Source organism: Mesoplodon bidens (assembly GCF_964165515.1).
Source record: "Mesoplodon bidens genome assembly, chromosome: 4".
Lineage (NCBI taxonomy): Eukaryota > Metazoa > Chordata > Mammalia > Artiodactyla > Ziphiidae > Mesoplodon > Mesoplodon bidens.
In genome coordinates this window covers 69508574-69534631 of record NC_138160.1, presented here as the reverse complement: position 1 = coordinate 69534631, position 26058 = coordinate 69508574, and positions in this window count along the sequence as shown.

Here is a 26058-nt window from a genome sequence, read left to right as displayed (position 1 = left end):
TATTAAATAATGTTTATTTTATGAATTTAAATGATCTCCATGAAATTTTGGAGCAAAGGAATGAAGAATGGATGAAAAGGTGAAAATTTTATTTATATTCTTTTTCTGTTCTGAACTAGTAACTTGAAAAAAATGCTATAAGAGGGTCTATTTGCACTTGGTAAATCGTGGTAAGCATGATTTGATCTAATTTGATGGGACTTTAGGATTTCAAATGTAGAAGCTGTGGCTTTAAAATGACTTAAATTGTATTAAATTAAAAATAGACAAATTAAGGTCTGGCCATTTTTTGATTGGATTGTTTGGGAGTTTCTTTTGATACTGAATTGTATGAGCTGTTTATATATTTTGATATTAACCCCTTGTCTGTCACATTATTAGCAAATTTTTTTTCCCCTTTCCATAGATTGTCTTTTAGTTTTGTGATGATTTCCTTTGCTGTGCAAAAGATTTTAAGTTTAATTAGGTCGCATTTGTTTATTTTTGCTTTTACTTCTTTTGCCTTAGGAGATAGATTCAAAAAAATATTGCTACAATTTATGTCAAAGAGTGTTCTGTCTATGTTCTTTTCTAGGAGATTTATGGTTTCTGGTCTTACACTCTGGTCTTTAATTTATTTTAAGTTTATTTTTGTATATGGTGTTAGGAAATGTTCTAATCTCATTGTTTTACATATCTGTTCAGTTTCCCAGCACCACTTACTGAAGAGACTCTTTTTCCTCTATTATATATTCTTCCCCCCTTTGTCATAGATTAAGTAACCATAGGTGTGTGGGTTTATTTCTGGGCTCTCTACTAAGACATACAGATGGCTAATAAGCACATGAAAAGATGTTCAACATCACTAACTATTAAAGAAATGCAAATCAAAACTATGAGATCACCTCACATTTGTCAGAATGGCTATCATCAAAAAGTTTACAAATAAATATTGGCAAGGACGTGGAGAAAGAGAACTGTTGCACACTATTGGTGGGAATGTAAATTGGTGCAGCCACTATGGTAAACAGTGTGGAGGTTCTTCAACAAATTAAACATAGAACTACCATATGATTCAGCAATTCTACTCCTGGGTATATATCCAGAAAAAATGAAAATACTAATTCAAAAAGATACATGCACCCCAATGTTCACAGCAGCACAATTTACAAAAGCCAAGATATGGAAGCAACACAAGTGCCCATCAACAGACAACTGGACAAAGATGATGTGGTACATATATACAATGGAATTTTACTCATCCCTAAAAAGAATGAAATTTTACCATTTGCAGCAATGTGGATGGACCTAGAGAATATTATGCTTATTGAAATAAGTCAGAGAAAGACAATTACTGTATGATATCATTTATATGTGTAATCTAAAAAACAGAACAATGAATATATATGCAAAATAGTACAATGAACGTATATGCAAAACAGAAACAGACTCACAGATAGAGAAAGCAAACTAGTGGCTACCAAAGGTGAGAGGGAGGGGAAGAGCAAATTAGGGGTATGGGATTAAGAGATACAGACTATCATGTATAAAATAGATAAGCAAAAAGGATATATGTATAGCAGAGTGAATTATAGCCATTATCTTGTAATAATTTTTAATGGAGTATAATCTGTAAAAATACCGAATCACTATGCTGTACATCTGAAACTAATATAGTATTGTAAATTAACTATACCTCAAATAAAAATAAAACAAAACTGGATATATTATTTATTTTAATATTTTTTTCTTAATAAGTTCACAAATTTTCAAAGTAAATCTTATCAAATACAAGCTTTAGTAGTGTAGACCAGGGGTCAACAATTATCTTTCTGTAATAGATCAGACAGTAAATATTTAAGCTATGTGGATCAGATAGTCTCTTTTGTAACTACTAAAACCTGTCCTAGTAACTCCAAAGCAGCCATGGACAGTAATAAACAAATGACTATTACTGTGTTCAAGTAAAATTTTATTTACTAAAACAAGCAGAAGGCTGAATTTGGCAGTGGGTTATAAATTGCCAAACTATGGTGAATTTTATTCTTTAATAAATTTTCTTTCAGGTTATTATGTAATTGCGAAGAAGGATGCCAAGATAGAGTGATACCAAAATAGGTATACAGAATTTACCACTTGGGATTCCTTTGCCTAGGCAAAGGAAAATTCAAAAGGCAAAAACCTTTTTTGAATGACTAAGTGAAAAAATCCTATCTCTTCAACATTTCTAAAATGACTTGATTTTCCTTACATTTTCATGATCTTACATCCACATGTATCTATTTTACTCCACGTGATCTTACATCCATATGAATCTGTTTTACCCCATGTGAACAAACAAATGCCAGCTTCCTCTCTGGATTCCCAATAAGCCAACAGTCAGACAATTTTAAATGCCTCCTCTTATCATACCCTTTTGGCTTTCCCTTTTCCTCTCCCTTCCTAAATTCTAAATTGTTGCCCTCCCATTTATCTCCTGTATAATACAAATATAAAAATAACAGACCTTGAGCCAATTCACCCAGAGACTGGGTAAGATAAAGAATAAGTCTTTATCTTTCAAGCATTTATCAGAAAAAAAAGAAAAAAGTCTCTCCAAGACAGAGGATCACAGTAGTTCTGGTAGTAAGTTTATGAATGTTTCCACCACCCTAATTGAGAGGGATGAATAGATATGTACATGGATTGATGATAGATGGATAGATAGATAGATAGATGTAGAATGCTTTGTCTGACATTCTAGTGTTGAAAAACACTTCCTTGAGAACGATTATACCTTTCTCTGCCTGTCTGTATACTACAAACCAAACATGTTCATAGCATGTGGGAATGGCTACTATTTTTTGTTTGAAATTAAATTGCCTTTGAGCTGTGTATCACATAAAAAATTTAAACCTAATCAAATTACGGCTGACACTTTTTCTGTTTCTACTTAGACTTGACATTTTTGGAGCCTGTTGAAGTCATAGGCAGAATTACCTAAGTACACCTCAATTATCCTTAGGGAAAAAAAGCAGTGTGGTTATAAAAAACGAATATACTTTGAGTGTACTTTGACAATTTAACTTTAAATGATAACTTACTTAGTTCAAGAGACTAGCTAAACTTATAGCTTGGGAAAGAATTTCTGAATGTTTGTTATTTTTTGAAATTAGTATTTTATTCTTTTCCTCTCGTGTCTTGATAATATTTAATATCATATACAGTAACAATGAGAACCTAAACAATATTTTTCCTTCAAGTTGATAAATTTCTCAGTATTGCTTAAGTATGTTCAAGTAATTATTCATACTTTCATTTGTAGCCAAAACTTTCCAGAGGTTTTAGCTCTAATTGTGAAAGTCAGTATAAGCGTCTTAAAGGAACTGTCATAGATTAAAAGAAAGCTGGTAAATATCAAGAATAAATTTTGAGATGCATTTTCACAATACAAGGAAAAAGACAGCATTTTTACTAGTTTTCAGAACACATAGCTAATAAAAGATAATCTAAGCAAAATGTGTATATATAAATAAAAAGCTTTATGGTTAGATATGTTTATGAAAATAATACAGAGGAGCTAGAAATACAACTTTAAAACAAGTAAAAAAAGAAAATATTTATTTTCCTTCTAAAAGAATTAATAATGAAGTAATTGAGCATCAAACTCTTATATAAGAGAACATAAAAGAAACTGTTCTTTTTCATTTCATTTTCTTAAATTATTATACAGAGTTTACATTGTTAAAAATATTGAGAATAGAAACTCATTTAAAATATTTTCAAATAATAAGTTTGATCACATTTAAAAGCTAAAGTACTTAAAACAATATATTGCAATTGTAAAACTTTTATAGGATATATTTCATGTAAATGCAAAAAAAATCTGTTATTTTGTTCAACAGGCAATTTAATAATGAATCACACATGTTAAACCAACAAATGCAACTAAGATTTGCATTTATAATTTCCTATAAAACTCACATTTTTTATTTACTCTAATCTTTATAAGTTACCCTTTATCTTTGGAGGATAAATGAGACTGTCTAAAATAACCCAAGGCACTCTCGCTGTTTTGCATGACAATGAGCTGCTGGGAATTAAGTTTTTTGCATGAAACTCCTGGGAAAGGCTGCCCTCAAACTCAATTTCCCATAGAACCAAGGGTGTTCTTTCCAAAGTGGAAAGAATGCCAAATTTGCATAGAATCTCCTTAGGTCCCAAGTGTTAGGCAGCTGTCTTTTCCCAGAACTCTCTAAATTGATGATATCTAAATGCAGTGTGCCATTCTCCCTCCCCCACCTTGACATAATCTATATCTGGTAATTAATATTCTCAAACTTTATTTTAATTTTATACATTTTCCCTTAAACTCTATCCAATTGCTCATGTACTCAAAATTATAAAAATAATGGTTCATTTTATTATTAGATTAGTTAATTGAATACAAGTTATCAAAAATTAATTAATCAAGTCACATGTATTTATGATTGGAGGTAAATTTCAATAACATTGGGCTTGTTCAGTTCCTTTGCTTTATGGGAAAAAAGCATTTGGCATCTTATTTTGGATTAACTGGAAACTTCTTTGATCAAACATAATCTTTGGCTCTCTAAAGAATTTGGTGTAGTGTAATGAACTCTATTTGTATTATATATGCAAATTAAATTTTCTTTTATTCAATATATAAGATATTCTTACTAAAGTAGCATCGAGCTTCCTTTTAAAATTTAAACAGAAATGTTTTCAATTTCACATACATGAAAATTATTACTAATGAATAGGAAGTAGATTCTATGAAAATGGAGAACAACTCTCTGGTGTCTAGCTGACATATTACACCTTGAGTCTTTTAAAAATATAATATCTGGAAAATATATTGATAACAACTATTATAGTAATAATAAGGAACAGTGTTTGTCACAACCTTCATATCAGATTATATATCAAGTATTTGAAAACAAGGATAATACTATGGAAATATTTATTGAACAACAATAAAAGTATCAAGATGTAAAAGGACTTTTATTTAATATGTATTTCTACATATATCCTGAGATATAAAAGCTAATTTATATTTTGAATAAGAAAATTTCAAAAGGGAAAGAAGAAAATCAAAATCAAAGCAAGACAAAACAAATAAATCAACAAAAACTCTTAATGGACCAAGCAGCTTTATATTCTTTAGCCTAGGTAAATAATAATGTAACAAAAGCAGTAACTAAACAATATTTCTCACTTGTACACACTACTTGCTAAATTATAGAAACTGTGGTTATTTACTCCTCTAAGTACCTATAAACTGATTGAGGGAACCTCCAGTAGTTTTGCACAGGTATGTTAAAAGGCAAGCAAGTGCCCACACTTTCTGATATTTCTCCTCTACCTGGCTTCGACAGCAGAATGACTGATCCTGAATTATTGTCTTGTGCCCTCTATTTCTTGGCTCTATGTACCTCAATCATCTCATTGATATTGAAAACAAAAGCAAATAGTAGGTTATTTTTCTGTTTAGATTAATACCAAGATTTCAGAAGCTCCTTAAGAGCAAGGATCATGCCCTATTCATCTTTGGATTCTCTCTGACATTTTTAGTTAACCTAGGTATCCTCTACTTCTTTCGTTTACAGCACTATTTATAGACATTCTTGAAGTAAGTGGTAGGGAACTAGACATAAATACTGTATTTTATCAAAATTCCCAATCACATAAAAAGGGGGAAATTATTGGGAAGGGTAATTAATGGATAATGTAAAGACAGTAAAATTTTAAGGGAAATAGGAAATCTTTATGTCTCGATAAATGAAAGCAAATGGAAAGGAAGTAAAATGTAAAGTGTAAAGCAAGAATATGGAAGAAACACAAAAGCATTAAAATGTGATTTTGCAATTAAACAAGTCTTTCACCACTATGTGATATCAATTATTGCCAAACAATCAGTGTATTAGGAAGATATTTCTTTTAAAATTAATTTATTAGTCATTGAAAAATAAATGAATAGAATGATGTAATTTTCATCAATACCTGGGGTTTACTGAGCGGTATGCTATTGACTATCCTTCCTAATCTTGGAGGTATTGAGGCCTGACAGCTATAAAAGTAAATAGCTGGAAATACAAGGAATGTAACTTATTCAATCTGACAGAAAACCAACTGGCTGTAACTTTTCTGTTCAGTGCAATGCATTCATTGTCAAGAGATGCAAAGCAATATGTAATTAAAACATCTCAAAATCATGCCAATGTGAAGCACCAAAACTTTTATGAATCAATAGCATCCCTTTCTGCAGGAAACTTGAGTTGACTGAATTGTTTGTCTGTAATTGGAAAACATCTGCTAAGCCATGAGCTTTGTTGCCTTGTTTGTGCAGTCTTTTCCTGAGGGTTTGACAAAAAGCAACATGAAAAGTTACTGGAAAACTACCTAAAATATTATTGAAGAGTACACAGATAATTTGACTAAATAGTGATAACTGTGTATTACATGACTAAACGTGAGCAGATTTATACCAGAGTGGCCACAAAGTGAAGATAACAAATGGACATACTGACATGGTATTAAAAGGGGAATAATCATTAATTGAGATGTTTTGGGGACCAAACTAATGTTTATTATAAATTGCATGTATTAGGGATCTTTCAAGACATGAGGTACTATTTATTTAATTACTGATTCAGTATGAAATGTGTGCTTTATAAGATGATGTACATTTGTATATCTATAAAATGGTGCTCATTGCGTTTATACTGTCTACATGGTACTATCTCATCTGCACTCAATCCACTAAGAGCAACCTCTTTTTCATAAAGAAAAATATATTTTCTTTGCATTTTATTGTTTTGGTTCTTTAAAAAATGTAGTGTTTCCTTTTTTGATCAAAGTACCTATCCAAAATATTTGTACCACCCAACGTCCTCGATCAATCAGAAAGCAGGTACTTGTGCCTATGATGCATGCTTTTGTTTCCCACAACATACCCCAATGATTTCAGCTGGACTTTCCTGGTATCAGTTAAAACAGGAGATTTTCTGAAATTATAGATGCCTGTGAGAAACTATTCTTAAATATCAAATCAATTATTTTCTAACAACGACTCTGGAATGACCTCTACCTCTAGGTCATATACACTGAAGGAGGTTTGGTGATTTTTAGGCTATTACATATTTCCAAATTGCTCTTCAAAGTGCTTGTGACAATTTATACTCCTCTCCCACTGGCAGTAAAAGATAACTCATACTATCTCAAAAGATAGTATACTTTCATAATTATCCCCATGTAGGTCAGCATTTAGATTTCAAAGAACACTTTGTATTCACTCTTGAGAGGCTTCTATAAAGAATTAAGGACAAAATAAAACTAAATATATGCATGAATGTCACAAATGTCACTAATTGTTTTAGGCAATATTTTTAATATAGATATTTATTATAAGTCTAAATGCCCCTACAATTTTAATCCTTAACTTCTGAACTCAGTAAACTTTTTTTCAAATACATATTTCTATGTGGACAATGGAAGGTTTTAAAAACAATAATATTCTAAAAGATGTTAATCAGTCATATATGTACATCTTACTTTATGTCAATATCATGACAGAGAAATAGAACAAAATTTCCTTTGATTATTTAGGTTGTTATAATTCCCTCCAGTACATTTTGGTCACTGATTTGCTTTTGAGGAATATGAGGCATCCCTTTAAAATTATAAAGAGTAAATGGTCTTAAATATTCTAAGAAGTCTGTTGTAAAGTAGATGTGGTGATTCTTTCATCTTATTTCACCCTATTAGTGTTCATTAAATCATGTTGATAAGCAGGTATTTGATGCTTACACAGACACATTGCCTAAGGAGAGAAACTTTTCAATTTATAACCTCCACAGCATATGTCATAGTTAATTTCTTACAGTACATCCTCCATAGATGCACCGTAAATAAGTAAATGTATAAGTCAAACAAAGATATTTATTACTGGTCCTCCTTTTGGCATAGTTAATGGATTACTAATTCTTCAAGAGCAATTTTATTCACACTACATTCAAATGAAGAATGTTTTCAGTTGGCATCTCTAGTTTCTCTTTGTAAAATATTTAATTGGTTGTTAATCTAGCTAATTTTTCATGTTTTTCAAAATCCTTTCTATGTAACAGTTGCCTATTGAAATCCATAAATTCAGATATGTAAGACATGTTTCTTTGATTTAATTTGGTATAACTAAACTCAATGTTCTTTTCTGGACTTCTCCACTGGGTGATAATTAATGTTATGCAATTCACAGGACCTTGCTTCTTCTCCAAGCTCTGAGAAGCGACACATTTGCCTATCTGCTCTCAGATCTTGGAAAACCTGAGGTTTTAGTTCCTCATACCAAGCCAAGACTTGGAGAGAAGCAATAGGACATAGCTTTCTACCTGCTATCTTTTTCTCAGGGACCCATTAAATATATTCCTTGCTTCTCTTTTGATGTGCTTACTTCCTTAATCTAGAAAATACTTTCATATTCCAGGGGAAGCAGCTCTGACCATGTGTCTCAGCATCAAATTAAATATTTGTTTTTGTATATGAACATAAATTAGTTCAATTTTTTAATTTAAAGTGTATAAACTTTGGAACTCAAAAATCAAGCAAGGGGAACAAATTCTTGCCTATCTTGTTTTGGTGTGTCATTTCTTACTCAAGGCAATGAGCATAAAGTACATTATATGCCTCTTGAAAACAATGATGGGTCATGGGCTCAAAAAAATACTGGGAACAAATATATTTATTAATAATTAAAATACATTATCTCATCACATTCCAAAAATAACCATTTGTTTTTGGTATTCTTTATTCAACATACCAAAAGGTACTTGTGTTAATGCACTTTAAGACTGTTGATCTGTGAGTGCTGGTCTTGAATTAGATTTTTTCCTGAATTGAATTTAGTCAGTATCAAAGTGAATACTCAGCAATGTGCTGAGTTTTACACCAGTTATTTGCCAGGTAGATACGTAAAACAGAGTCTACACACCTGTGGGCATGCATGGACACACGCAGTTGTAAATGGGGCTGGTGATAAAGAACAGGGAAGCACTGAAACTCCTTTGGTGAAGGGCAGTTGTTCCTCCCCATGAGTTACCATTATTATCAACTCTTCAACCTTTTGGGAATTTGAGCTTCTCTATTCTCCTGCCTTGTGTAACTCTCTTCATAAGTCTGAATCCTATTTAATTAAAGGAAGTATATACTTTTACTATGTCTATTGAAAACTTTCCACTAATCATATAGTTCTGCTGTGAAACACAGAGATTAATGTTAGATATGATATTAATGCAAACACCATAGACACAAATAGCTAGTTTATTTGAGAGAGATTTAGAAAAACTTTGGAAGAAGTTGATAATACTAAATGTCCAGTATTCAGACCATATTTCCAAAGGACAAAATGACTTGTTCTGAGTATCTGAGGACATTTGTTTCAATGGAGTGGAACTGCTGTCCACTGCTTCTGAGTTTGGCTGTCAAGGCAATAACCACTCATATGCTCAATACATATATTTGTGAATGTTAATAACTTAAAGACAATATATGTTTTAGAAGAATCACATGTTCTTCCCAATTAGAATGAGTTATAATGGGTAATGTAAGCTCCAAATCCCCAAATAACTAAAACATAATAAAATGCCTACAAATAGGCAAAAAAACATGATCACATTAGTTTGTAAACCACTTTAAACTTTGTTTCCAATTCACTAAACAGTTGAAATTATTATTATTAATGAACAAACAATTGCTTTGCATGCATAATATCTTTTACTGTATTAACTTTGCTTACTTTCCTTCATTTGCTAAACCTTAAAAAATCTTGATGAGATAGGATTTGTTGTAAAAATGGACAAATACAGAAACCAGAGATGAAAGACAGTATATGTCAGAACAACCTGACAGTGGGAGAGAATTCTTCAAACTGACTCTAAAACTATTAAGGCCCTTATTTAGCATTATCAATACTCAAGACTGCTCATGATCTTAGTTAACAATTTTCACATGTTTCCAATATCAATACATTTGATGCTGATAATGTTTGATTGTAAATAGAGACTGTTCACTCATATAAACTTTTAACGTACTATTTAGTTTTGAGGATGTAGATATAAGATATATTATACTTCTATAAACACTGACCAAAAAACTAAACTGTTTTGAAAGATGTGTACGTGAAGTCTAAACCATGAAATACCATATGAAAATTAGACACTAAAATCAAAGAGATGTTCTACTTATAGTCGAAGATGGACAGCATTAAATCCATTGGCATGTCTGTAAATGAGAGCTATAGTGAGAGAACTCTGTTACATGATTTGCAGCAATTCAGCTTTGAATTAATAGAACTCAAACAACTTGATAATGTTACTGGGGAGAGTGTGGGAAAATTGGCATCCATACATATAATCAAGCAGTAAGGTTGTTAACTGAGTCAGACTATGGGATACAAACTGGCAATGTCAGACGAAGTTAAAAGTATGACATTATCTTTGATATACATTTGGAAATGTTTATACATTCATGAAATGAACATGTGCACTTCAACATTGTCAGTACTTGCAAAACTCTGGAAATAATCTAAAAGTAAAATAACAAGTGACTTTAGTAAAAATAGGGTATTTATGCAACATAATATCAGTAGCCATTAAAAACTGTGCCAACTCTATGCACTTTATAAGGATAATTTAAATATATCATTAAAACTATAAATAAAAAAGGCAAGTTTCAGAACAGTAAGTATACTGTTATTTGTATACAAACTATGTTATCATTTGAGTTAAAGTGTATTATATTTGTGTATATGGTAGAATATTCATGGGTTATCTATGGAAGTCTGTAAGCAAACAAAAATCTACTCTCAGTGAAAAGAGGGATTCTGAAAAGCTGAGAGTTATGGTGGAAAGGTGATACATTTCATTGCATGTGCATATATTTCCTATTTAAAAATGTTTTAAAATATTTTAAAACATATTTCCAAAACATTTTCAACTTAAACACATCTAAGATTATTACTGCATATTTAAAAAAATGAAGCCAATGCTCTGCTTTAAATCAATATTTATGAAGTTCGGAAGTTGAGATGCATGAATAAAACTCTTGTTAAGTGTTCAGCATGTGTCTAAATAAAGTTAAAACTGACCTATTCAACAACTATACATAAAAAATTATATCACCCTCAGCATGTGTTAATTCAGCTGAATAAATTGTGTTTTTCAGGTTGGGCAGTTAAATACTCTCTGAATTTGTACAGCAAGGCCTGTCTCTTAAATATTGCACACTCAAAAGATTTCAACAAAATTTGAACATGGGTTCCATGATCCTACGAATTTACCCAAATTACCTGGATAAAAGTGGAAAAGAACTACCCTCTTCCTGAGTATAAATGAATGAAACAGTAAATATGTTTATATTGGATTGGCCAAAATTTCGTTTGAGTTTTTTGTAACAGCCTGTGAATAATCCAAACGAAATTTTTGGCCAAACCAATATATGTGTTTTTGTGTGTGTGTGTGTGTAAACATCAAATATTTTAATATTGTTTTACAGGGCTTAATCCCAACTAACTTGTTGATTTCAAGTTAGGTAAATAAATATGTAAACTTCTAAATATGTAAACTTCTTATTATGTAAGAAGCCCAAATCCCATTGTTCAATCAATAAGAAAAGCCCAGATCCATCCTGTGGTGGTACACATAGAGTCAGGGTGTATTTGGCTTGAGCTCTATTAATCTTCCTTCCCTGGTCCATTTTTACATTTTAAAACCTGGAAAACATACCCCCATGATTAAGACCTTTGGACTGTGCCTGTCAGTTATGAATTCTATAATATCGAGAACTTTATACTTCTGGTCTCAGGTAGCAAGGATTTATTCCTTTGGAAAATGCAATAACTATGTAGTTAGTGGAGATTTTTCCCTCATATATTCTTCATAACATCATCCATTGCCATAAAACTCACAAAAATAGTGGGGGGTATTCTGATTTATGATCTGATTCAGCACAAAAGTTTGAGGACTGGAATTCAAATAAACAGCACATGGTATCATGTTCAATATCAAAGAAACATGCATAATGAATTGATTGCTTTTTAAATTTTTTTAAATCTAAAATACTGTAAAATCACATAATATGATTCAGAGGGCAAACTCTCATCAGGAGCAAAATAATAAATCCAGTACTCTTTCACTGTAAATATTTATTATTCTCTTATTTCTAAAACTTAAAAATATGAAATTTATTATTAATTTGATGAATGCTTCCTATTGTGAAAGTGTTTAGATGCCACACACACACAGTTCTCATTACTCCATCATCTTAGTGATTGTAGACTCAATGAAGATCTGTGTCTCTGTGATAAGTTTGCACAGGCTACATTAACTGCATAAAGGAAAAAGGACTCACGAATATAATTCCAAACAAGTTTAAATTTTCAGACTGTAGTTGTCATTATATACAAAGTTTTCTTGGGCTGACAGTATTCAATTCTAAAAGTAAAAATATAGACAAACTTTCAGAAATTCTGAGAACAGTCTGGGGTGGGGAGATAATACTTAGAAGAAAAGAGAAATCAGTACTATTGAGTATCAATTCTTGATACTCTAGAATGCCCTACACATTTCTAAAATCATTTAATTATTTGAAGAAGACATATAATCTGAAACAACTTGAAGCTTTAATGATTCATGTGTTAGTGCATTGGTCTCAAATAAAATGTTTGTGCTCTAGGAGATGCACAAGAGAGATAGCTGTTATGGTAATGAGAAAAATAATTAGAATGTCTATTCAAGTTTTAACTCACCTTTTTTTCCTTTATTTATTCTTGACATTTTTTTTAAACTGGAAGGAGTAGGTAATAAAGAAAAAGATATGTAAACTGCTGAATCAGGTAATTGAAAGACAAGATTTTAAAATGAAAAGGAAATAAGCATAAAATGTAGATTCAGCTTTACAATTCTTGATTAGAGGTGTGCAGCAAAGTATATGAAGTGGTATTAACAAATTATTCTCAAAGTATAAGTATTCCTATACCTCATTTCTTTTTCTAGGTTTTTACATCTTTACATAAGAATAATAGTAAGAATATCTTATCTATACCACCTTCTGGATGACTATTTTCACATATGTTCTCTATTAGTCAACTTGGGCTGCCATAACAAAACACCATAGACTAGGTGTTATAAACAACAGAAATTTATTTTCCCACAGTTCTGGAGGCTAAAAGTCCTAGATCGAGGTGCTAGCTGATTCAGTTCCTGGTGAGGGATCTCTTCCTGGCTTGCAGACAACTGTCATCTTGGTGTGTGCTTACATGACCTCTTCTTTGTGCAGAAAGGGAGAAAGAGATATAGAGAGAGGTGAGAGAGAGAGAGAGAGAGAGAAAGAGAGAGCAAGTTAGCACATGTGCAGGAGCACTCTCTGGTGCTTCTTCTTATGAGGACACTAATCACATAGAAGTAGGGCCCCATCCTTTTTAACCTTTATTATTATTTATTATTCATTATTTTTATTATGAATTGTTACTAATTTAACCTTAATTAATTCCTAAAAGCCCTATATCCAAATGCTGTCACATTGGCGGTTAGAGCTTCAACATATGAATTTAGGTAATATGCAGTTCAGTCCATAGCATGCTCCAAAAGAGAGGATTAAGAAATGTTTGCTGAATTTCTTACAAAATAATTTCAGAGACACTTCAAATGTAGCAATAAAATCTTTGTTACATATATTTCATACCTATATATGAAGATGAGGTTAAATAAATATATTTATAATATAAATTTATCTGGGATACTAGATATTATAAGTTATAAAATATACTTTAAATAACATATGTGAAAAAATAGTCTTTCTATATTTGAAACACAGGTTTGGTTAAATTATAAAACAATTTATAATCCACACAACATTTTAACGCAAAAAGAAAATGTACTTCTCTCTCTCTAGAATTCAAGACTAAATCTATGACTTATATTTTATACCTTCAGTAGAGACTGATCTATTTCTTACCATTTGAGAATTTCTTGGAAGTGAGATGAGCATTAGCTTAAATTATGCCTTATGCTCAAAGCAGAGTTAATTTCCTTCTCCTATTCTCAGAGCACCCCTCAAACTTTTCATCTGACAAAAGGAAAAGGGGAAGGACAAAGAGCAGCCCAAGGTGGAAGAGTCAAGACATTTTTCTAATGCTCTACCCCTGTGATTTTTAATGTTGTCAAATTTTACACTTTGATTTTGACAGTGATGGAAGTACCCTCACCCCTACTCCCTCACACACAAAAAGGCAATATCTTATGCACTTAAAAAAATATACCACCAATAGTATGCTTTTTGAATGTGGGAAAAGGACTATAATACAAAATTCTGTCCTAAAGGTGAGAAGATAAGTGAGGCTACAGCAGAGAATTTTTTAAATGTTTATCTTGCAACGGGTCCTGTCAAATTCATTCTGTGGAACATAACTGACTTCTGACTGAGTGGTAGAACATTTATAAAAATGTCAACTGTTCCTTCTTTCTAACCAAACCCTATTGAAGTGACTCATGGGTTTAGAAAAAAAAAAAAAAAAAAACAGAATGGTTACTGCTATTGCAACTAGAGATGATCTTGTACAATTTTGAATTTTGTGTGCTCCAAGCACTAAAAATATCTCAGACATGTAAGAGTCTATCATAATTGTAACCCATTTATTTTATTATTACATAATACCACCTTGAAATCTTTAGAGATTTGTTCATGAGAGAAAGCATTAGAAATATAACACCCAAGGCAATAAAAAAACAAAAAAAAAAACAACCTACTCACCCAAAGGAATCTTTTTATAATGAATGATATTTATTGTAAAGGAATTCTTTGTAGAATTAACAAAGTTATTATTTTCAAATATGGGCCAATTGTTACAATACATTTAATAGCACTAGGAGGGTTGAATTACAATCCTAGTATTTACCTCCTAGTATTTACTACTAATTATAGTAAATAATATATTATTTGAGTCTTTTTTCCTTAAAGTAGCAACTATACACAAAGACAGAATGATAAAATATGTATCATGCTGCAAAATATATCTGTCGTAATTTTTAGAAAGTGTAACAGAAATATGGTATGTTCCAATTTACACATCAACTTTCCTTTGTAGATCAGAAATATTTACACAAATAATTGTAATTAATAGACATTTATAGTAAGTGTTTTATATTTTGAGTAGTAAATGATAAAATATAGCAATGATATTTAATCAAACTTTTTTCCACTTTGGCAGGTTGTGGTACCTAAATGTGAAAAGTCCCTGAAGCAATAGCAAAAAACCCTGCCCTACTTATTAAATGCAAACAAAGGACCATGATAAAAATAAGTAAGGTATTTTTTTATTTGTTTGTTTGTTTTGATAAACAATAACAGCATTATCTGAGACTTACTTTTGGTCAGGTATTAAACTTACAAATGTACATGAATTATTTGGTTTAATTGTAGCACTCGTACAAGAAGGTAAAATTGTGACTGAGCTGAGGTTCAGAGAGGATTAAGGAACTAAGGACTGCACTCAAGGTTATGAAGCTAAGAAATTAGCTGTTTTCAAGAGATGTCTTTGGTTGCAAATAACAAAAGTAACACTAAGCTAACCTAAGCAGGAAAGAGAAATTCATTTTAAGGCTCAGAACAGTCTTACAAAATCCATGAGTATAGATTCAATTGCGCATCAAAAAGTGGTTGTTATTTGGCATTGGATAGTTCTCTGTGGCCCAATTTGATTCATTCTTCTCTATCTGAAAAATATCTGCCTCACGTCCCATGTTTTCATGGTGTAATTTGATCAAATTTCACTTTACAGCTTTAGCAACCTGAAGTTAATGATTCTCTGTCTCAACTTACTTAAGATGTGCATTCTTTGACCAATCACTTTACAAGAGAAGGACATCACACGATGTGAACCTTCTCACAGTTGTACCCAGAGACAATGAGAAATTAATAAGGTCATCTAAAAAGTGGCTACTACAGGAGCAGAACTGGCACAGTACTTAGATCAGGGTTAATTGTCTCAGAATGCATGAGTTGAACATTACTGTCATTTCTCAAAAATACCTTTCACATTTTGCTCTTGTACTTTCCTATCTACCTTTTCCTCAGACAGCACTAAGTACTTGCTGTGGTCTGTAGCTGTCAATAGAAACTTAGATTGAACAACTGGGTTTGAGAAATTTTACTCTGGCAGGCGAAGCCCTATAATACTAGAGGTTTGATACTTGGATTTTAAATACCTTTAATGGATGGAGGTTTGATTATTCTTCCTATTCTCACCAGAGGAATTGATGATTTTGAGTCATTCCTGCCATTTGGAACTTTGCAAAAACAAAGACACATGGAGTTTTAACTTTAAAATCAAGACAAATGAAAGTTTAGAATTTAATTAATTCTATATAAGGTACAAAGACTCCATCCAATGAGTCTATCCTTGTGTTTAGCCTGAGCACAGTAAGAAATAGAGTAATGGTAAATATTTGAATTTTAATTTCTAATTATGAAACAATGTAACATGGTGTTTGGTAGCATAGGCTCTATAGTTAGATGCTGGGGTGCAGTATTGTTTTGATTATTGACATCTCTATGTTATTGGTCAAATTGCTTACCCTTTCTATGTCTCAGATCCTAATCTATTATATTGACTTAATAATAGTGACTATTTCTAAGGATTTCCATGAGTATTAAGCAAAAGAAGGCATCTAAATAATTTAGCATCATACCTGGCAGAAAGTAAATCTCAATAAATATTAGCTATTATTTTTATTAAACAGTGTGTAACTTTTTTCAAGTAAAACATACTTGCATTTGAATCACGTTCCTCTGTTAATTATATGGCTAAGAAATTTGAGTAAGTCATTTAAACATGCATATTTGAAATAGCTGATTATCAATATATGTGGAGCACTGTTGGCATTATCTGCAAGCTTGTTAGAAATGCAATCTCAGGGCCCTCAAGATTGATTGAGTTGGAATCTGCATTTTAACAAGATCCTCCATGTAATTTGCATGACCATTAAAATTTGAAAAGAACTGTGTTAGTTTTTCTCTCTCATAGTACAGTGAGTATATACTATTGATGCTCAGTAAGTAATTGTTCATATGATATCTCATATCACCTCATTGAAGCCAAAAAGTAAGGGCTCAGTTATATGGCCGTAGCGTTAGGGCAATTCTGTTTCAGAATTATCTGATTTTTATATAAATTTGTTAGGTGCTAGTTTTAGTCAGATGGTGACAGATTAAGTCAAGAGAGAGGTGGTAAATGGACCCTAAGTGACATTAAAAATTAGGAGGAAAGTAAGGCAGTTATGGGGCTGCCATGTATATCAAATTTTACATCTGTTAATTTTCTCTGGTCCAGTTCTCAGTCTCACTATGACTTCCAAGGATAATAGATACTTTTCTGCCTCTATTCTAACTGTAGTATAAGACTTGACCGTTTTTTTTTTCTTTTTTGTAATACAAGTGCCTGACTTAAGCTTTGATTGCCTTGATTGCTGAGGCATCCACTTCAAAAACGGCCATCTTGAATAAACACAGCTCCAGCCACATGACTAGATAAATGGCCAGCTCCCCCCACCCAGGCTCCATTGTTTTAGGGGTCTTGGTTGATTTCAATAATTGACCATTTGAGCCACTTGTTTTTACTCTTCCTATGCTTTAAATTCCCACTCTTATGTTTTAAACTCAACAGTAAAAAGTGAGTGATGAAACCTTAGGTGCCCCACCATGGACCCCAGTAAAAGCAGAACTCCAGGCCCATGTACTCTCTTCTCTCACTAACTGAAACCTTGCTGTGTGTCCCCAGGTGTGCATGTAATTTCCAGGACTTGTAAGTAATAAACCTGCTCTCTTTCAAAGTTTTCTGATAATTATTGCTGATGGCATCTGACAATCATAATAAGAACCACAAGGGCTGGTCCAGCTACAACCTGGTTATTGATAGGCTGAAACTGGCACAAAACAGAGAGTAAGTTTCTTGCCTTCTTAAAAATGAAGGTTTTCTTGTATGTATAGCAAAATGGGAGTAGTTGATAAACATGACTAAGATTGAGAAGCAATGGAATTAACATTTTATTCTCATCCTATTAAATTGTTACTATCATATATAAGAATTAGAAATACAATTTATAATTTTCTGATTTCCAATTTTCATCACTTTTTACCTGAAGATACATCCAATTCTAAACAAATCCAAATTTTGATTTAATTTCCACATTTTAAAAACTGAAACACTATCATTACTCTCCATTTACCTACCAAAAGAAGATGATGTTTTTCCTATCAACCTGTGTTAACTTTTTTTCCTTTTTAAATAGTGGAGGTATTTCCTGATTTCAAACTATATTATGAAGCTATAGTGATCAAAGAAATATGCTTTTGGCATAAAAACAGATACATAGAACAATGGAACAGAACAGAGAGCCTAGAAATAAGGCCATACATATATGGTCAGTTAATTTATGACAAAAGAGCCAAGAAAATACAATAGGAAAGGATAGTTTCTTGAATAAATAATGTTGGTAAAGTTGCATAACCACACGCAAAAGAATGAAACTAGGTCCTTATCTTACACCATACAAAAAAATCAAAATGGATTAAAGACTTGAATGTAAGAGATGAAACCATAATCCTCCTAGAAAAAAATATAAGTGGTAAGCTCCTTGACATAGGTTCTGACGATGAGTTTTTGTATATGACACAAAAAACAAAGGTAACAAAAGCAAAATTAAACAAATGGTACTACACCAAACTAAAAAGTTTCTGCACAGTATAAGAAACCATCAACAAAATGAAAAGGCAGTCTACAGGATGGGAGACAATATTTTCAAAACATGTATCTGATAAAGGGTTAATATCCAAAATACATAAAAAACTCACACAACTGAATGCAAAATAATTAAATAAAAACAACAACAGCAACAAAACCCCATACAATCCTAATAAAAAATGGGCAGAGGAACTGAATAGATATTTTCCAAAGAAGACTTACAAATGGCCAACAGGTACATGAAAATGTGTTCAACATTACTAACCATCAGAGAAATGTAAATCAAAATCACAGTATCACCTCACACCTGTTAGAATGGCTATCATCAAAAAGATAGGAGATAACAAGTGTTGGTGAAGATGTAGAGAAAAAGGAACTCTTGTGCACTGTTGGTAGGACTGGAAATTGGTACAGTCACTATGGAAAACAGTATGGATTTTTTTCAAAACATTAAAAATACAATACCATACAATCTAGTAACATCACTTCAAAAGGAAATTTTAAAGAAAAAGGAATCTTGAAGAGATATTTGCAATGGTCATTGCAAATTATTCACAATAGCCAAGATATGGAAACAACCAGAGTGTCTGTCAATGAATGAATGGATTAAAAAATAAGTGTTTCAAATCAACATGTACACCTTAAATTTATACAATGTTGTATGTCAATCATATCTCAATAAAGCTAAAAAACATAAAACATTAAAAAGAATCTATTATCAAATAGATAGTAGAAGTATGATTTAGAAGAAAGAATAATGAAATCAGGATAAGAATATCTAGATCTATTCCCAGCTCTCACTTTATAGACCTGAGTTACTTCAGGTAAGTTTAAAGATTTGGTTTCAAGCATCTTCATCTAAAAAATAAAGGAGTTGGTCTAGATTCTTTCTAGTTAGAATAGGTTGATTCTAATTTTCAATAATTTAAAACCCATTTGCAGTTTTTTTACTTCCTTAAGAAAATCATTTAAACTCAACTCTTTTGGTTTGTGAGGCAAGTGAAAAGATTTGGTTGTAAAACAAGTGAAAATTTGAGAGCGTGGGAAAATTATACAAAGCAGGAGACCATCTCTACCAACAGCATATGATATTAGGTTCGTTATGGTCCCTTAAATGTTTATATGCACAGCTTTATGATAAAATTATGAACATTTAGCCTAAACCACTGCTGTGTCAACTGAAACAAAGGAAAAAATAAAAAAACGACAAAAGTTTATTCTATGTGGTAATCTGAGCTGAAATACACTCTGTGGCTAATGAGCCGTTTAGTCCCAAGGCATGTAAAATTTGGCAACTGGGGGGAAATGGCAGGGGAGTGGTGGTGGTGTGATGAATTGGGAGATTGGGACTGACAGATATACACTAATATGTATAAAATGGAAAACTAATAAGAACCTGATCTATAAAAACAGAAAACAAAACTAAAAAAAAAGATCCCTCTATACCTTAAACTGTAAAATGAATAAGAAAAACCATAATGTACTAAGGTAAAAATAAAATCCACTGTCTTTTTAACTCAGGTAAAGTATTTTAAAATATAAAAAAAAACAAAAAAGCAAAAAAAATTTGGCAATTGGACATGCCCCATAAGAGTCACATTACACAATAGCATTCTGGAAATCTAACAGTTTCATTCATATTTCGCAGGTGCCCAATCTTAAAAAAACATTGGCTCACAATATGTAAAAATGGCTTTTATGAAATATGATTTCATTTTGCCAACACATTTTTCCCTCTTGGGCCAATGTACATTTCTGTGAACACAATGGTTCTAAAAATATACCTATCTTTAGAACATCCCAGTATAATAGCAAAAAGAAAAACTGACAGTTTTATGACTGACAGCATGAAGATTTTTAGAGAAGCAGATTTATCTTGCAAATCCATAGAGATTAAGCACATATTATAGTACATGTGTTTTGCATGAATAAAATCCCAAACTAAAATGAGTTCACCAGGCTATGCAGATGGATGCCATTCTAGCTGGACAGATTGATTGGAATATGGAAGATTTTGCAAGTTTATGGGAACAGTTTTCTTTACTAACTCTTTATAAAAAGGCAAAATATAGAAGAGTTCAAAAGAGTATCCTCTTTAAACCCTCAAAATTTTAAACTCCTAAATTATTATGAATAATATTTCTGCAAAAGAAACATTTTTTAATTAGGTAAAAATAAGTTTGGTTCCATATTTCCATCTCTATATATACTAATAATTCCAAATATCTAATTACCTAATACAATTACTTATGCACTGTGGCCTTCCAATGAGATTTTGGGATTCCTGGTATTTTTTTTTTTTTTTTTTTTTTTTTTTTTTTTTTTTTTTCTTTTTGCGGTATGCGGGCCTCTCACTGTTGTGGCCTCTCCCGTTGCGGAGCACAGGCTCCGGATGCGCAGGCCCATCGGCCATGGCTCACGGGCCCAGCCGCTCCGCGGCATATGGGATCCTCCCAGACCGGGGCACGAACCCGTATCCCCTGCATCGGCAGGCGGACTCTCAACCACTGCGCCACCAGGGAGGCCCAGATTCCTGGTATTTTTAAGAAGATGTAGCAATGATGAAAATATTTATTCTCCATACAAAAATATTCTGCTAGAAGGCAAAGGTGGATATTTAAAGATAGTGCATTGTACCAAGCTTATTTTAGGACTTCATCCTTATTTCCATGAAGCCAGACTTCTTTGATTTTATATTTATGATCATTTCCCCAACCATGTAAAGACTCCATTAATGTGTCCAGTTTGCAAAACTAATTATCATTCCTGAATATACAGGTTAAAATGTAAGCAATTTCTATCTGATCCTATGAAACTTTAATTGCCAGCTGGAGGAACAAAGATGCCCTCTTAGGGAGACAAGAAAGAAAAGCCATGTGCAAATGCTCTGAAAGCTAGATATCTGATGATTATGAATATCATAAACATTGTTGCCACATACTCAGAAGCAGTGCTTCTGATCATATAAATTTTTAAATTAGTAATTTATATAATTATCAACATGAAATTTATTTTATAGAGTCAATGAAAATTATTCATCTTGAATACCATATAAGTTCATATATAGTTTAGTAAATGGTCCAAATGTGGTACTCTTTTTTTTTTTTTTTTTTTCTCCTTTAATCATTTATTATTTGTCAGTGGTTTCTTTTTTTTTTTAATAACAAATTTAATCAGTTATACATATACATATGTTTCCATATCCCCTCCCTTTTGCGTCTCCCTCCCACCCTCCCTATCCCACCCCTCCAGGCGGTCACAAAACACCGAGCTGATCTCCCTGTGCTATGCGGCTGCTTCCCACTAGCTATCTACCTTACGTTTGGTAGTGTATATATGTCCATGCTGCTCTTTCACTTTGTCACAGCTTACCCTTCCCCCTCCCCATATCCTCAAGTCCATTCTCTAGTAGGTCTGTGTCTTTATTCCTGTCTTACCCCTATGTTCTTCATGACATATTTTTTTCTTAAATTCCATATATATGTGTCAGCATACAGTATTTGTCTTTCTCTTTCTGACTTACTTCACTCTGTATGACAGACTCTAGGTCCATCCACCTCATTACAAATAGCTCAATTTCATTTCTTTTTATGGCTGAGTAATATTCCATTGTATATATGTGCCACATCTTCTTTACCCATTCATCCGATGATGGACACTTAGGTTGTTTCCATCTGCGGGTTATTGTAAATAGGGCTGCTATGAACATTTTGGTACATGTCTCTTTTTGAATTATGGTTTTCTCAGGGTATATGCCCAGTAGTGGGATTGCTGGGTCATATGGTAGTTCTATTTGCAGTTTTTTAAGGAACCTCCATACATTCTCCATAGTGGCTGTACCAATTCACATTCCCACCAGCAGTGCAAGAGTGTTCTCTTTTTTCCACACCCTCTCCAGCATTTATTGTTTCTAGATTTTTTGATGATGGCCATTCTGACTGGTGTGAGATGATATCTCATTGTAGTTTTGATTTGCATTTCTCTAATGAGTAAAGATGTTGAGCATCCTTTCATGTGTTTGTTGGCAGTCTGTATATCTTCTGTGGAGAAAAGTCTATTTAGGTCTTCTGCCCATTTTTGGATTGGGTTGTTTGTTTTTTTGTTATTGAGCTGCCTGAGCTGCTTATAAATTTTGGAGATTAATCCTTTGTCAGTTGCTTCATTTGCTAATATTTTCTCCCATTCTGAGGGTTGTCTTTTGGTCTTGTTTATGGTTTCCTTTGCTGTGCAAAAGCTTTTAAGTTTCATTAGGTCCCATGTGTTGATTTTTGTCTTTATTTCCATTTCTCTAGGAGGTGGGTCAAAAAGGATCTTGCTGTGATTTATGTCATAGAGTGTTCTGCCTATGTTTTCCTCTAAGAGTTTGGTAGTGTCTGGCCTTACATTTAGGTCTTTAATCCATTTTGAGCTTATTTTTGTGTATGGTGTTAGGGAGTGATCTAATCTCATACTTTTACATGTCCCTATCCAGTTTTCCCAGCACCACTTATTGAAGAGACTGTCCTTTCTCCACTGTACATTCCTGCCTCCTTTATCAAAGATAAGGTGACCATATGTCCGTGGGTTTATCTCTGGGCTTTCTATCCTGTTCCATTGATCTATCTTTCTGTTTTTGTGCCAGTACCATACTGTCTTGATTACTGTAGCTTTGTAGTATAGTCTGAAGTCATGGAGCCTGATTCCTCCAGCTCCATTTTTCGTTCTCAAGATTGCTTTGGCTATTCGGGGTCTTTTGTGTTTCCATACAAATTGTGAAATTTTTTGCTCTAGTTCTGTGAAAAATGCCAGTGGTAGTTTGATAGGGATTGCATTGGATCTGTAGATTGCTTTGGGTAGTAGAGTCATTTTCACAATGTTGATTCTTCCAATCCAAGAACATGGTACATCTCTCCATCTATTTGTATCATCTTTAATTTCTTTCATCAGTGTCTTATAGTTTTCTGCATACAGGTCTTTTGTCTCCTTAGGTAGGTTTATTCCTAGATATTTTATTCTTTTTGTTGCAATGGTAAATGGGAGTGTTTCCTTGATTTCACTTTCAGATTTTTCATCATTAGTATATAGGAATGCCAGAGATTTCTGTGCATTAATCTTGTATCCTGCAACTTTACCAAATTCATTGATTAACTCTAGTAGTTTTCTGGTAGCATCTTTAGGATTCTCTATGTATAGTATCATGTCATCTGCAAACAGTGACAGCTTTACTTCTTCTTTTCCGATTTGGATTCCTTTTATTTCCTTTTCTTCTCTGATTGCTGGGGCTAAAACTTCCAAAACTATGTTGAATAAGAGTGGTGAGAGTGGGCAATCTTGTCTTGTTCCTGATCTTAGTGGAAATGGTTTCAGTTTTTCACCATTGAGGACGATGCTGGCTGTGGGTTTGTCATATATGGCCTTTATTACGTTGAGGAAAGTTCCCTCTATGCCTACTTTCTGCAGGGTTTTTATCATAAATGGGTGTTGAATTTTGTCGAAAGCTTTCTCTGCATCTATTGAGATGATCATATGGTTTTTCTCCTTCAATTTGTTAATATGGTGTATCACATTGATTGATTTGCGTATGTTGAAGAATCCTTGCATTCCTGGAATAAACCCCACTTGATCATGGTGTATGATCCTTTTAATGTGCTGTTGGATTCTGTTTGCTAGTATTTTGTTGAGGATTTTTGCATCTATGTTCATCAGTGATATTGGCCTGTAGTTTTCTTTCTTTGTGACATCCTTGTCTGGTTTTGGTATCAAGGTGATGGTGGCCTCGTAGAATGAGTTTGGGAGTGTTCCCCCCTCTGCTATATTTTGGAAGAGTTTGAGAAGGATAGGTGTTACCTCTTCTCTAAATGCTTGATAGAATTCACCTGTGAAGCCATCTGGTCCTGGGCTTTTGTTTGTTGGAAGATTTTTTATCACAGTTTCAATTTCAGTGCTTGTGATTGGTCTGTTCATATTTTCTATTTCTTCCTGATTCAGTCTTGGCAGGTTGTGCATTTCTAAGAATTGGTCCATTTCTTCCAGGTTGTCCATTTTTTTGGCATAGAGTTGCTTGTAGTATCTCTCATGATCTTTTGTATTTCTGCAGTGTCAGTTGGTACTTCTCCTTTTTCATTTCTAATTCTATTGATTTGAGTCTTCTCCCTTTTTTTCTTGATGAGTCTGACTAATGGTTTATCCATTTTGTTTATCTTCTCAAAGAACCAGCTTTTAGTTTTCTGGATCTTTGCTATCGTTTCCTTCATTTCTTTTTCATTTATTTCTGATCTGATTTTTATGATTTCTTTCCTTCTGCTAACTTTGGGATGTTTTTGTTCTTCTTTCTCTAATTGCTTTAGGTGCAAGGTTAGGTTGTTTATTCGAGATGTTTCCTGTTTCTTAAGTTGGGATTGTATCGCTATAAACTTCCCTCTTAGAACTGCTTTTGCTGCATCCCATAGGTTTTGGGTCGTCGTGTCTCCATTGTCATTTGTTTCTAGGTATTTTTTACTTTCCTCTTTGATTTCTTCACTGATCACTTCATTATTAAGTAGTGTATTGTTTAGCCTCCATGTGTTTGTATTTTTTACAGCTCTTTTCCTGTAATTGATATCTAGTCTCATAGCATTGTGGTCGGAAAAGATATTTGATACAATTTCAATTTTCTTAAATTTACCAAGGCATGATTTGTGACCCAAGATATGATCTGTCCTGGAGAATGTTCCATGAGCACTTGTGAAGAAAGTGTATTCTGTTGTTCTGGATGGAATGCCCTATAAATATCAATTAAGTCCATCTTGTTTAATGTATCATTTAAAGCTTGTGTTTCCTTATTTATTTTCATTTTGGATGATCTGTCCATTGGTGAAAGTGGGGTGTTAAAGTCCCCTACTATGATTGTGTTACTGTTGATTTCTCCTTTTATGGCTGTTAGTATTTGCCTTATGTATTGAGGTGCTCCTATGTTGGGTGCATAAATATTTACAATTGTTATATCTTCTTCTTGGATCGATTCCTTGATCATTATGTAGTGTCCTTCTTTGTCTCTTCTAGTAGTCTTTATTTTAAAGTCTATTTTGTCTGATATGAGAATTGCTACTCCAGCTTTCTTTTGGTTTCCATTTGCATGGAATATCTTTTTCCATCCCCTTACTTGCAGTCTGTATGTGTCTCTAGGTCTGAAGTGGGTCTCTTGTAGACAGCATATATATGGGTCTTGTTTCTGTATCCATTCAGCCAATCTGTGTCTTTTGGTGGGAGCATTTAGTCCATTTACATTTAAGGTAATTATCTATATGTATGTTCCTATTCCCATTTTCTTA